The 9836-nt window shown below is 45.0% G+C and overlaps 1 long non-coding RNA gene across 2 annotated transcripts in view; it reads right to left on the reverse strand.

Moving 5' to 3' along the window:
* Positions 1-8405, reverse strand: part of LOC118351253 (uncharacterized) — a 112063-nt gene extending 103658 nt beyond the window's left edge. Inside the window, exon 1 of one of the 2 annotated variants that reach the window (XR_007403285.1) lies at positions 8326-8405. This is a non-coding gene — a long non-coding RNA (uncharacterized LOC118351253). Of the gene's footprint in view, positions 1-7085; positions 7646-8325 lie in introns of those variants that run through there. The other variant, XR_007403284.1, reaches the window with a different exon arrangement.
* Positions 8406-9836: the final 1431 nt, after the last annotated feature.

Here is a 9836-nt window from a genome sequence, read left to right on the forward strand (position 1 = left end):
TATATATAGATATGGATATCCTCACAAACAGAGCTTGAGAAGTGAGTCACAGGGTCTAATTTTTGCAGAAAAATTCAGAACAGCTTCTGATTAGTGAGTTGGTTCCATTTCCCAAGAAATCACCTTAACCTTTAAACACAGAAGGTCAGCGTCTCCTCTCTCTGCTCATGCATAATTCCCCCTGCCCTCTGCTCTTCAGTGCCTCAGCAACCCACCCGAGAGAGACCGAGGGAGAGATGGAGTCAGCGGGAGGAAGAACACGGCCGCTCGGAGGCCCAGGCTGCCTCCGCGGGATTGACTCAGCCCTCAGAATATGTTGTCTCATTTGCTACATTATTAATAAAATTGCAAGAAGTTTGGGAGAAAACTTTTTTTCCCACCTAGAAAAATTAGCATTTACGCCACACACTGTGCAAACTTAGGAAGATGAACATCAATAAAATAGAAAATGTTCCCTTTGAATCTTATTCTGAAGCCAGTGCCAGCAGAGCACTTTGAAACAGTGAGGGAGTCAATAGCTCAGGTTGGGTAAGTCAGGGTCATCTGGGCACAGTGGGCAGCCCCAGTATGGGGGCCTGGGACAATCCAGCTAGCCCCCACTGTCTGCACCATTGTCTCAGATAGTGGGGTGCAGTGTTGGAAGTGATCCATGACAGACTTTGTTGTGGGGGTGGTGATAGCTCACAAGAGTAGAGAAGATGCAGATTTCCTGAAATGAGGCCAAGGTCAGGCAAGTTGGCTTGGTAATTTCCTGAAAGGCCCAGCTGGGCCTGCAGGGCCCAGCCTGCAGCTGGAGGGAGTCAGGTGAACTTAGGTGGGTAGAGGCGTCCAGGCAGGTCATTCTAATTAGTGGAACTAATTCATCATAGAACCCAGATTTCAGTAGCTTTTTTGCAGCCACGTCAAACAGCTAATGGGCCAAATGTGACCTCCTCATACAATCTTCCCTGACTCCCCCATTTAAAATAGCACCCCATTACATTTCCCATTGCCTTTGCTCTTACCACCCGTAGCCAGCTCATACCATAAACCCTACTTATTTGTCTTGCATAGTGTGTACTATATATCGCTTTGCATTACAGGACTAGAATGCAAGCTGCATAAAGATGATGTCACTTTATTCACTGCTGTGTCCCCAGCTCCTGGATCAGTGCCTGGCACCCAATTAATATTTACTGAACTTAAAAATAAATATATCCTGAGCTAAAACTCCTAAGTCTTTCCACGTGAACTGCTCATACACCAGCTTCCACTCATCTGTGTTTGCACAATTTTGAGTTTTTAACCAAAAATGCAGTATTTTATCTTTCAGGTTTTGATCCATTTAGCCAGTCTTTCAAGATTAGTAAGTCTTGATTCCAAGACAATTGTGGATCCTCTCACACTTGTTTCAATCCCCCAAAACCCTAGTGGCATGCCATTATCCCTTATCTGAGCCGTGGATAAACTAATGACCATAATAATGAGTTTCCTGCCAGTAGATATGTCCTCTCAAGGCCAGATTAATTGTTCTCAACCAGTTAAACCAGGAATCAACCAGACAGAGGCTCTCAGCCCTGGAATGGGACTTTAATATCAAGTTACCAGGCACACTGATTTTAAAGATAGGGCCACAATGGGGAAATGAGTGACAGTGACCTCTCTTTGACATCAAAGTATAGTGATGTTTTGTCACCCTTTCACTATTTTTTATATTCCCCATGAGTGAAATCATATGACTGTCCTTTTCTGATTGACTTGCTTCACTCAGCATAATACCCTCCAGTTCCATCCACATAGAAGCAAATGGTGGGTATTCGTCATTTCTAACAGCTGAGTAATATTCCACTGTATACGTAGACCACATCTTCTTTATCCATTCATCTGTCGATGGACACCAAGGCTCCTTCCACAGTTTGGCTACTGTGGACATTGCTGCTATAAACTTTGGGGTGCAGGTACTTCAGTCTTTCACTGCATCCGTATCTTTGGGGTAAATCCCCAGCAGTGCACTTGCTGGGTCATAGGGTAGCTCTATTTTTAACGCTTTGAAGCACCTCCACACACTTTTCTAGAGTGGCTATTCCAGTTCACATTCCCACCAACAGTGCAAGAGGGTTCCCCTTTCTCCACATCCTCTCCAACATCTGTTGTTTCCTGTCTTGTTGATTTTCCCCATTCTCACTGGTGTGAGGTGGTATCTTATTGTGGTTTTGTATTGTATTTCCCTGATGGCAAGGGATGCGTAGATTTTTCCATGTGCTTGTTGGCCATGTCTATGTCTTCCTCTGTGAGATTTCTGTTCATGTCTTTTGCCCATTCATAATTGGATTGTTTGTTTCCTTGCTGTTGAGTTTAATAAGTTCTTTATAGATCTTGGAAACTAGCCCTTTATCTGATAGGTCATTTGCAAATATCTTCTCCCATTCTGTAGGTTGTCTTTTAGTTTTGTTGACTGTATCCTTTGCTGTGCAAAAGCTTCTTATCTTGATGAAGTCCCAATAGTTCATTTTTGCTTTTGTTTCTTTTGCCTTCATGGATGTATCTTGCAAGAAGTTGCTGTGGCCAAGTTAAAAAATGGTGTTGCCTGTGTTCTCCTCTAGGATTTTGATGGATTCTTGTCTCACCGTTAGGTCTTTCATCCATTTTGAGTTTCTTTGTGTGTGTGGTGTAAGAGAATGGTCTAGTTTCATTCTTCTGCACGTGGCTGTCCAATTTTCCCAGCACCATTTATTGAAGAGACTGTCTTTTTTCCAGTGGATAGTCTTTCCTGCTTTGTTGAATATTACTTGACCATAGAGTTGAGGGGCCATTTCTGGGCTCTCTATTCTGTTCCATCGATCTATGTGTCTGTTTTTGTGCCTGAACCACACTGTCTTGATGATCACAGCTTTGTAGTACAACCTGAAATCCAGCATTGTGATGCCCCCGGCTCTGGTTTTCTTTTTCAATATTCCCCTGGCTATTCGGGTTTTTTTCTGATTCCACACAAATCTTAAGATTCTTTGTTCCAACTCTCTGAAGAAAGTCCATGGTATTTTGATAGGGATTGCTTTGAACATGTAGATTGCCCTGAGTAGCATAAACATTTCCACAATATTAACTCTTCCAATCCATGAGCATGGAATATTTTTCCATCTTGTCTCAATTTCTTTCAGAAGTGTTCTGTAGTTTTTAGGGTATAGATCCTTTACCTCTTTGGTTAGGTTTATTCCTAGATATCTTATGCTTTTGGGTGCAATTATAAATGGGATTGGCTCCTTAATTTCTCTTTCTTCAGTCTCATTGTTAGTGTATAGAAATGCCCTGATTTCTTGGCATTGATTTTGTATCCTGCCATGTTGCCAAATTGCTGTATGAGTTCTAGCACTTTTGGGGTGGAGTCTTTTGGGTTTTCTACATACAGTATCATGTCATCTGTGGAGAGAGTTTGACTTCTTCTTTGCCAATTTAAATGCCTTTTATTTCTTTTTGTTGTCTGATTGCTGAGGCTAGGACTTCTAGTACTATGTTGAATAGCAGTGGTGAGAGTGGACATCCCTGTCATGTTCCTTATCTGAGGGGAAAGGCTCTCAGTTTTTGCCTACTGAGAATATTTGCTGTGGGCTTTTCATAGATGGTTTTTAAGATGCTAAGGAAATGTTCCCTCTATCCCTACACTCTGAAGAGTTTTGATCAGGAATGGATGCTGTATTTTGTCAAATGCTTTCTCTGCATCTATTGAGAGGATCATATGGTTCCTGTTTTTTCTTTTGTTGATATGATCTATCATGTTGATTGTTTTATGAGTGTTGAACCAACCTTGCATCTTGGGGATAAATCCCACTTGGTTATGGTGAATAGTCTTCTTAATGTACTGTTGGATCCTATTGGCTAGTATCTTGTTGAGAATTTTTGCATTTGTGTTCATCAGGGATATTGGTCTATAATTCTCCTTTTTGGTGGGGTCTTTGTCTGCTTTTGGAATTAAGGTGATGCTGGTCTCATAAAACGAGTTTGGAAGTATTCTGTCCCTTTCTATCCTTTGGAATAGCTTTAGTAGAATAGGTATTACAATCCAATCATGAAATGGGAAAAAGACATGAACAGAAATTTCACCAAAGAAGACATAGACATGGCCAACATGTACATGAGAAAAATCTCCGCATCCCTTGCCATCAGGGAAATACAATACAAAACCACAATGAGATACCACCTCACACCAGTGAGAATGGGGAAAATCAACAAGACAGGAAACAACAGATGTTGGAGAGGATGTGGAGAAAGGGGAACCCTCTTGCACTGTTGGTGGGAATGTGAACTGGAATAGCCACTCTAGAAAAGTGTGTGGAGGTTCCTCAAAGTGTTAAAAATAGAGCTACCCTATGACCCAGCAAGTGCACTGCTGGGGATTTACCCCAAGGATACGGATGCAAAGACTGAGATACCTGCACCCCAAAGTTTATAGCAGCAATGTCCACAATAGCCAAACTGTGGAAGGAGCCTCGGTGTCCAACGACAGATGAATGGATAAAAAAGATGTGGTCTACGTATACAGTGGAATATTACTCAGCTGTTAGAAATGACTAATACCCACCAACCATTTGCTTCGATGTGGATGGAACTGGAGGGTATTATTCTGAGTGAAGTAAGTCAATCGGAGAAAGACATTCATCACATGGTTTCACTCATATGGGAAATATGAAAAATAGTGAAAGGGATCATAGGGGAAAGTAGAGAAAATAAGTGGGAAAAATCAGTGAGGGAGACAGAACATGAGAGACTCCTAACTCTGGGAAATGAACAATGGGTAGCAGAAGGGGAGATGGGCGTGGGGATGGAGTGACTGGGTGATGGGCACTGAGGGAGGCAGTTGACGGGATGAGCACTGGTGTTATGTTATATGTTGACAAATTTAACTCCAATTAAAAAAATATGCAAAAAATAAAAATAAAAATAAAAATTTTAAAAACTATAGTGATGAGTTCATAAAGCCTCAGCTTCTCAGTGATAAGTAGGAGCTTTCATAGCAACAAACTTCCAAGGTGGCCTGGGAGGAATCCTCCATCATCCATACCAGAAAGGTAGGTTCCATCCACAAAAGCAAGCTCTTCTTTCTCTTTTCCCATCCAGGTGTGGCCCATGAGCAATAGCTGGCAAGACTGGGAAGCCTGCCCCGGACCCTTGGCCTTGCACTTCCTCATCCTATCCTTCTTCTTCTTCTTCCTGAGTCTGCAATGCTCTCCTGTTCTCTTCCTTCTTCACACCGAGATGTGTAAACTTATTTAGATAAAGCAGAAAGCCAAGAAACACAGCAATAACCTAGGCCAACAAATACTCAAAGAAAAGGGAGGCTTCTTGATGCTCTTGAGAGCATATAATTCTTTGGCTTTCAGTGACTAGTACAGTATTTAAGGAAAATGTGTCTGAAAAGCCAGAAATGTCAAGGTATAGGGAAGAGCCAGTCACAATATGTATTTGGTGAATGAGTGAATGAATGAATGAACGAATGACTTTGCTATATGAAACAAAGTAAATGGAAGTAATAATGGAAACTGTTGGTGTTCTCTTAGACTTATCTTGGTTTGTGTGGGGACACCAGGAGAAATAATGGCCACTGCCTCCATACTTCAAGGAAAGCATAGGCAAGGAAAGTCCAACATTGGGGTACAATCCACATTCCAGAGGTTGCTATGGGGCAAAGGGAGCTGGCATGCAGCTGAGGCCACATCCTACCTTACCCTTCTTACCCTATTCTGCTTTCCTTGTACCCCCTGCTCCTGAGAGCACCTCCTCCATTAATCACATTCTGAAGGATCCCATCTCAGGTTCTGCATCAAGAGGACCTGACCTGACACGGCATGCATCTACAACACAGGACCTAGTGCTTTGTACTAACTCTGGCCCCTGACCCCCCATTAAAATTCCTCCCACCCTGCCCCCATCACTGATACCCAGAGCTCAGTGTCACCAGGCTTCTACTTCTGCCGACCTCCCAGGCTCCACAGCCACAATATGATGGCAGATGGACCACTCACTCACCATAATGCAGAGACATTCAGAAGTAGCATCTGGAGCCCTAGTCTCAAACCCAAGATGAGCAGCTTATCTCCTGAACCCAAGCAAGACATAAGACTTCCAGTTATAGGAGCAGAACCTGCTGTCCCAGTCATTAAATACTCATGGAACAAATTTGGAGAAGAGGGAGGGACAGGTGGTAAGACCAGAAATATGAAAATGAGACAAAAGGAAAGAGTCACACAAGCTTATCTTAAAAATTCCTTGGTGGGGGGATCCCTGGATGGCTCAGTGGTTTAGCGCCTGCCTTAGGCCTAAGGCATGGTCCTGGAGATCCGGAATCGAGTCCCGCATCAGGTTCCCTGCATGGAGCCTGCTTCTCTGCCTGTGTCTCTGTGTGTGTGTGTGTCTCATGAATGAATAAATAAAATCTTTAAAAAAACAAAAAACAACAACAAAAAAAACTCTTGGGTGGGTCTCCTCCTCCTCTTTCCCATTTCACCCGGGAAAGCAGCAACTCAGGCTGCCTCTGACACTGCCACCTCCCCTGGATCCCCTCTGGGAGGCTGAGAAGGAAGCACATGCTCTGGGGTCAGAAGATCTGACCTTAACCCATTCAGCTACAGATTCAAAACAACTTCAAATTATAGGCCCAATCAGACCACCCAATATGGTCTGGAATTATGCGTGCAACCCAAGCACCGAGACCCCTCAATGCTAGCAGTTCACCCCTTCCTCCTCCACCGAACACCCACCACTCACCCACCTGGTTTTCCACCACCTTCTTCATCCTCCCACTTCACAGAACTGTACAAGACAGCAGACGAACTCCTGAGTCTCCTGTTTGCATACACACACAGCACATCCACAGCCCCCACAAATAGACATACGACACACACACTCCCTACATCTCCACCCTTGTCTCCTCCTAAAAAGGTGGAAGGGGGCTCACCCACCTTGCCTCCTGGCACACCCCCTTCAGGTGCCTGCCCTTCCCTCCCACACCTCCGACCCCTTCAGCTCTGCAGGCTCCATCCTGGGAGAATCTTACTGTGCCAGAGTTTTACCCCTTAAAAAAAATTGGAAAGACTCACAGGACTTGTACTCACCTGCTGCCTGCAGTGAGAACAGAAAGCGCCAGATGGGCGCCCTCACCTTCCTCCCACACACACACACACACACCTGGTGGATCCCCTCCAGCCGACACCACGAAGGGCACCTCCTGTGCTTCGGGTCTGCACCCCCACCTCCTAAGCCAGGTCTCTTTTCTCTCTATTAATCCTCTCTGAATATTTAACTTTTTCCTTTGCCAGCTTCTCTTCCTCTCCGCCTCTTGAAGTCTGGTTCTTCAGCCTCTGGCTCCCTGGCTCCCAGCACGTGTACCCACAACCCCCCCACACCTGGGTCTCCAGCCAAGCCTCAGGCCTGAGCACACCACAGGTGTGTCAACTTCCCCACAGACAGGGACCTTAAATAAAGCTTACCCAGAACTGAAATTCTCCCCCCCACCTTGCTCTTTATCTTCAATGTCACATTTTAAGAAATTACCATTTCCAGCCAGCCCCTTGTCCAAACTAGAGACACCTGGACATGGTCCTTGCCCCCTTGACCTTTAACCTCCTCCTCCCTTAACCAATAAACCTTCAAGTCTTATTTCTAGGTCTCCAGATACGCCTCTTCCTCTGCATTAGCTGAACACCCCCCCCCCCATCACACCCTCCAGCACTGAAAAAGCGTCTGTCCTAGCCTAGCCAGGGGCCCACCCCATTCCCACTGCAGCTAGATGGCTCTAAAATAGGAATTGCAGCTTTCTACTGTCTCCTTAAACCCTTTCCTGAGTATCTGCCCACACCCCCAACACACACGGTCCTCCTCCCAGGAGAAACAGACTCAGAGAAGAGAAATTGAGCAGACTGCAGCAAATCCAGGGGCAGGAAAATTATTGATTCGTGCATTTGTTCGTTCATTAAATTATACCTTCAGAACTTGGAGTTAGTCCTTCTGGGAGGCTCCAGGCCCAAGCACTTAGTTTCCCTGTTGATTTCCTTCATAGCACTTACCTCTGATTGTTATTGTTCTCTTTGATTCCCTGTTTTTATGCTTTTTAAAAAATCTATCTCTCCTCTAAGAATGTAAGCTCCTTAAAAAAACAGGTACAGACTGGGTATCTGATAAAGGTACCCACAGCCCCTAGAACAAAGCAAGGCATAAGGCAGTCCCCCAGTAAATGTTCACAGAGTAAATAAAGGCATGCACGAATAACTAAACCGACACATGGCAGTTTCCATGCACAGTCAGTTCTACCACCGTTTGCCATCATCTGTCGCCAATTATATATCAAGTACCTACCATGCTTGGAGCACAGGTGGCATGAGGTGGCACCAGCAACACAGATACAGAACATGTGATCTCCACACCCGAGTCTGTCTAGGGAGGGAGAAAACTGTGATGTAAAGGCTGGAGCACCAGCAGTGTGACCAGAACCCCCCAAGCCCAGGGGTTGGCCTCCCCTGGAGTATGCCCAACAGAGCGGCCAGCCTCAGGGAGTGAGCCACTGCAGCCCAAAGGAGCAGGGAGCAGGGAGCTGGGCCCTAGGACTGTTCCCACTCTCCTGCCTTACGTTTATCCAGACCCCAGATACTCATTCATGGGCCAGTCCCCAACAGCCCTTAGCCTCCTGTAAGGACAGAAGAACAGAAGTGAGTTTAAAAAAAGAAAGAGGGGCACATGCACGGCTTGTGGCTCAGTTGGTTGAGTGTCCTACTCTTGGTTTCAGCTCAGGCCATGATCTCAGGGTCATGGGATCAAGCCCCATGTTGGGCTCTTTGCTCAGCAGAGTCTGCTTAAGATTCTCTCTCCCTCCCTCTCCCTTTGCTCCTCCCCCCACTCACAATGGCTCACTAGCACTCTCTCTCTCTAAACTAAATAAATAAATATTTTTTTAAAAAGACTTTTTTTTTTTCAGTGCAGAAGTCACTCTTCTGCTTAAAACCCTCCTCAGCTTCACTCACATTGAAAATAAAATCCAAATGCCATGTTCAATCTCCAAAAGCCCTGGATGATTTGGTATCTGCCTCTGTAGACTGGATTCAGCTACACATCTCTTTTTTTTGTATGTGAAAACACCAGTCTTTTAGCGCCAGGGCCTTTGCCCTAGCTGTTCCCTCCACCTGGATGGCTTTGTCCTCTGATCTTCACCAGGTTGGGTCCTTCTTAGCATTCCACTTAAACGTCACCTCAGCAAAGGTTATGCCTCCTTGGCTCCCCATAGCATCCTCTCTCTATTACATTCCTGGGTTTTAGTCGACTTCTACATAATCCTTACCACCATCTGAATCTTTCATGTTCAATTTTTTTTTCTGAATTCCCCTAATTAATAGTTTTCTATTGCTGCATCTCAAATCACCACAAACTCAGCTGCTTATTCTGTGCATCAGAAGTGACTGAGTTCTCTGGCAAGGTCTCACAAGAGATGTCGGCTGGGCTGCATCCTCATCTGGAGCCTAAGGTCCTCTTCCAGGCTCCTGTGGTAGTGGCAGGATTTGCTCCCTGCAGGTGTGGGACTAGGGTTTCCATCTCCTAACTGGCTGTCCCTAGAGGCTGCCCTTAGCTCCTAGGGACCGCCCACCTTCCTTGTCATGTGGTCCTTCTACCTTCAAAGCCAGAAACAGAGAATCTTCATCACATCCAGCCCCCATCACACTTTGAATCTCTCCCACGAGGAAGAACTAAGTCCATTTGGAGGGATTACCTAATTATGTCAGACACACCCAGAACAACCCCTTTTAAAATCAACTGTGCCATAAAATACAACCTAGTCACAAAACTGAAAGTCCCATCATATTCACAATCTACATCCA

This window comes from Canis lupus, chromosome 17 (assembly GCF_003254725.2).
Source record: "Canis lupus dingo isolate Sandy chromosome 17, ASM325472v2, whole genome shotgun sequence".
NCBI classification, from domain to species: domain Eukaryota; kingdom Metazoa; phylum Chordata; class Mammalia; order Carnivora; family Canidae; genus Canis; species Canis lupus.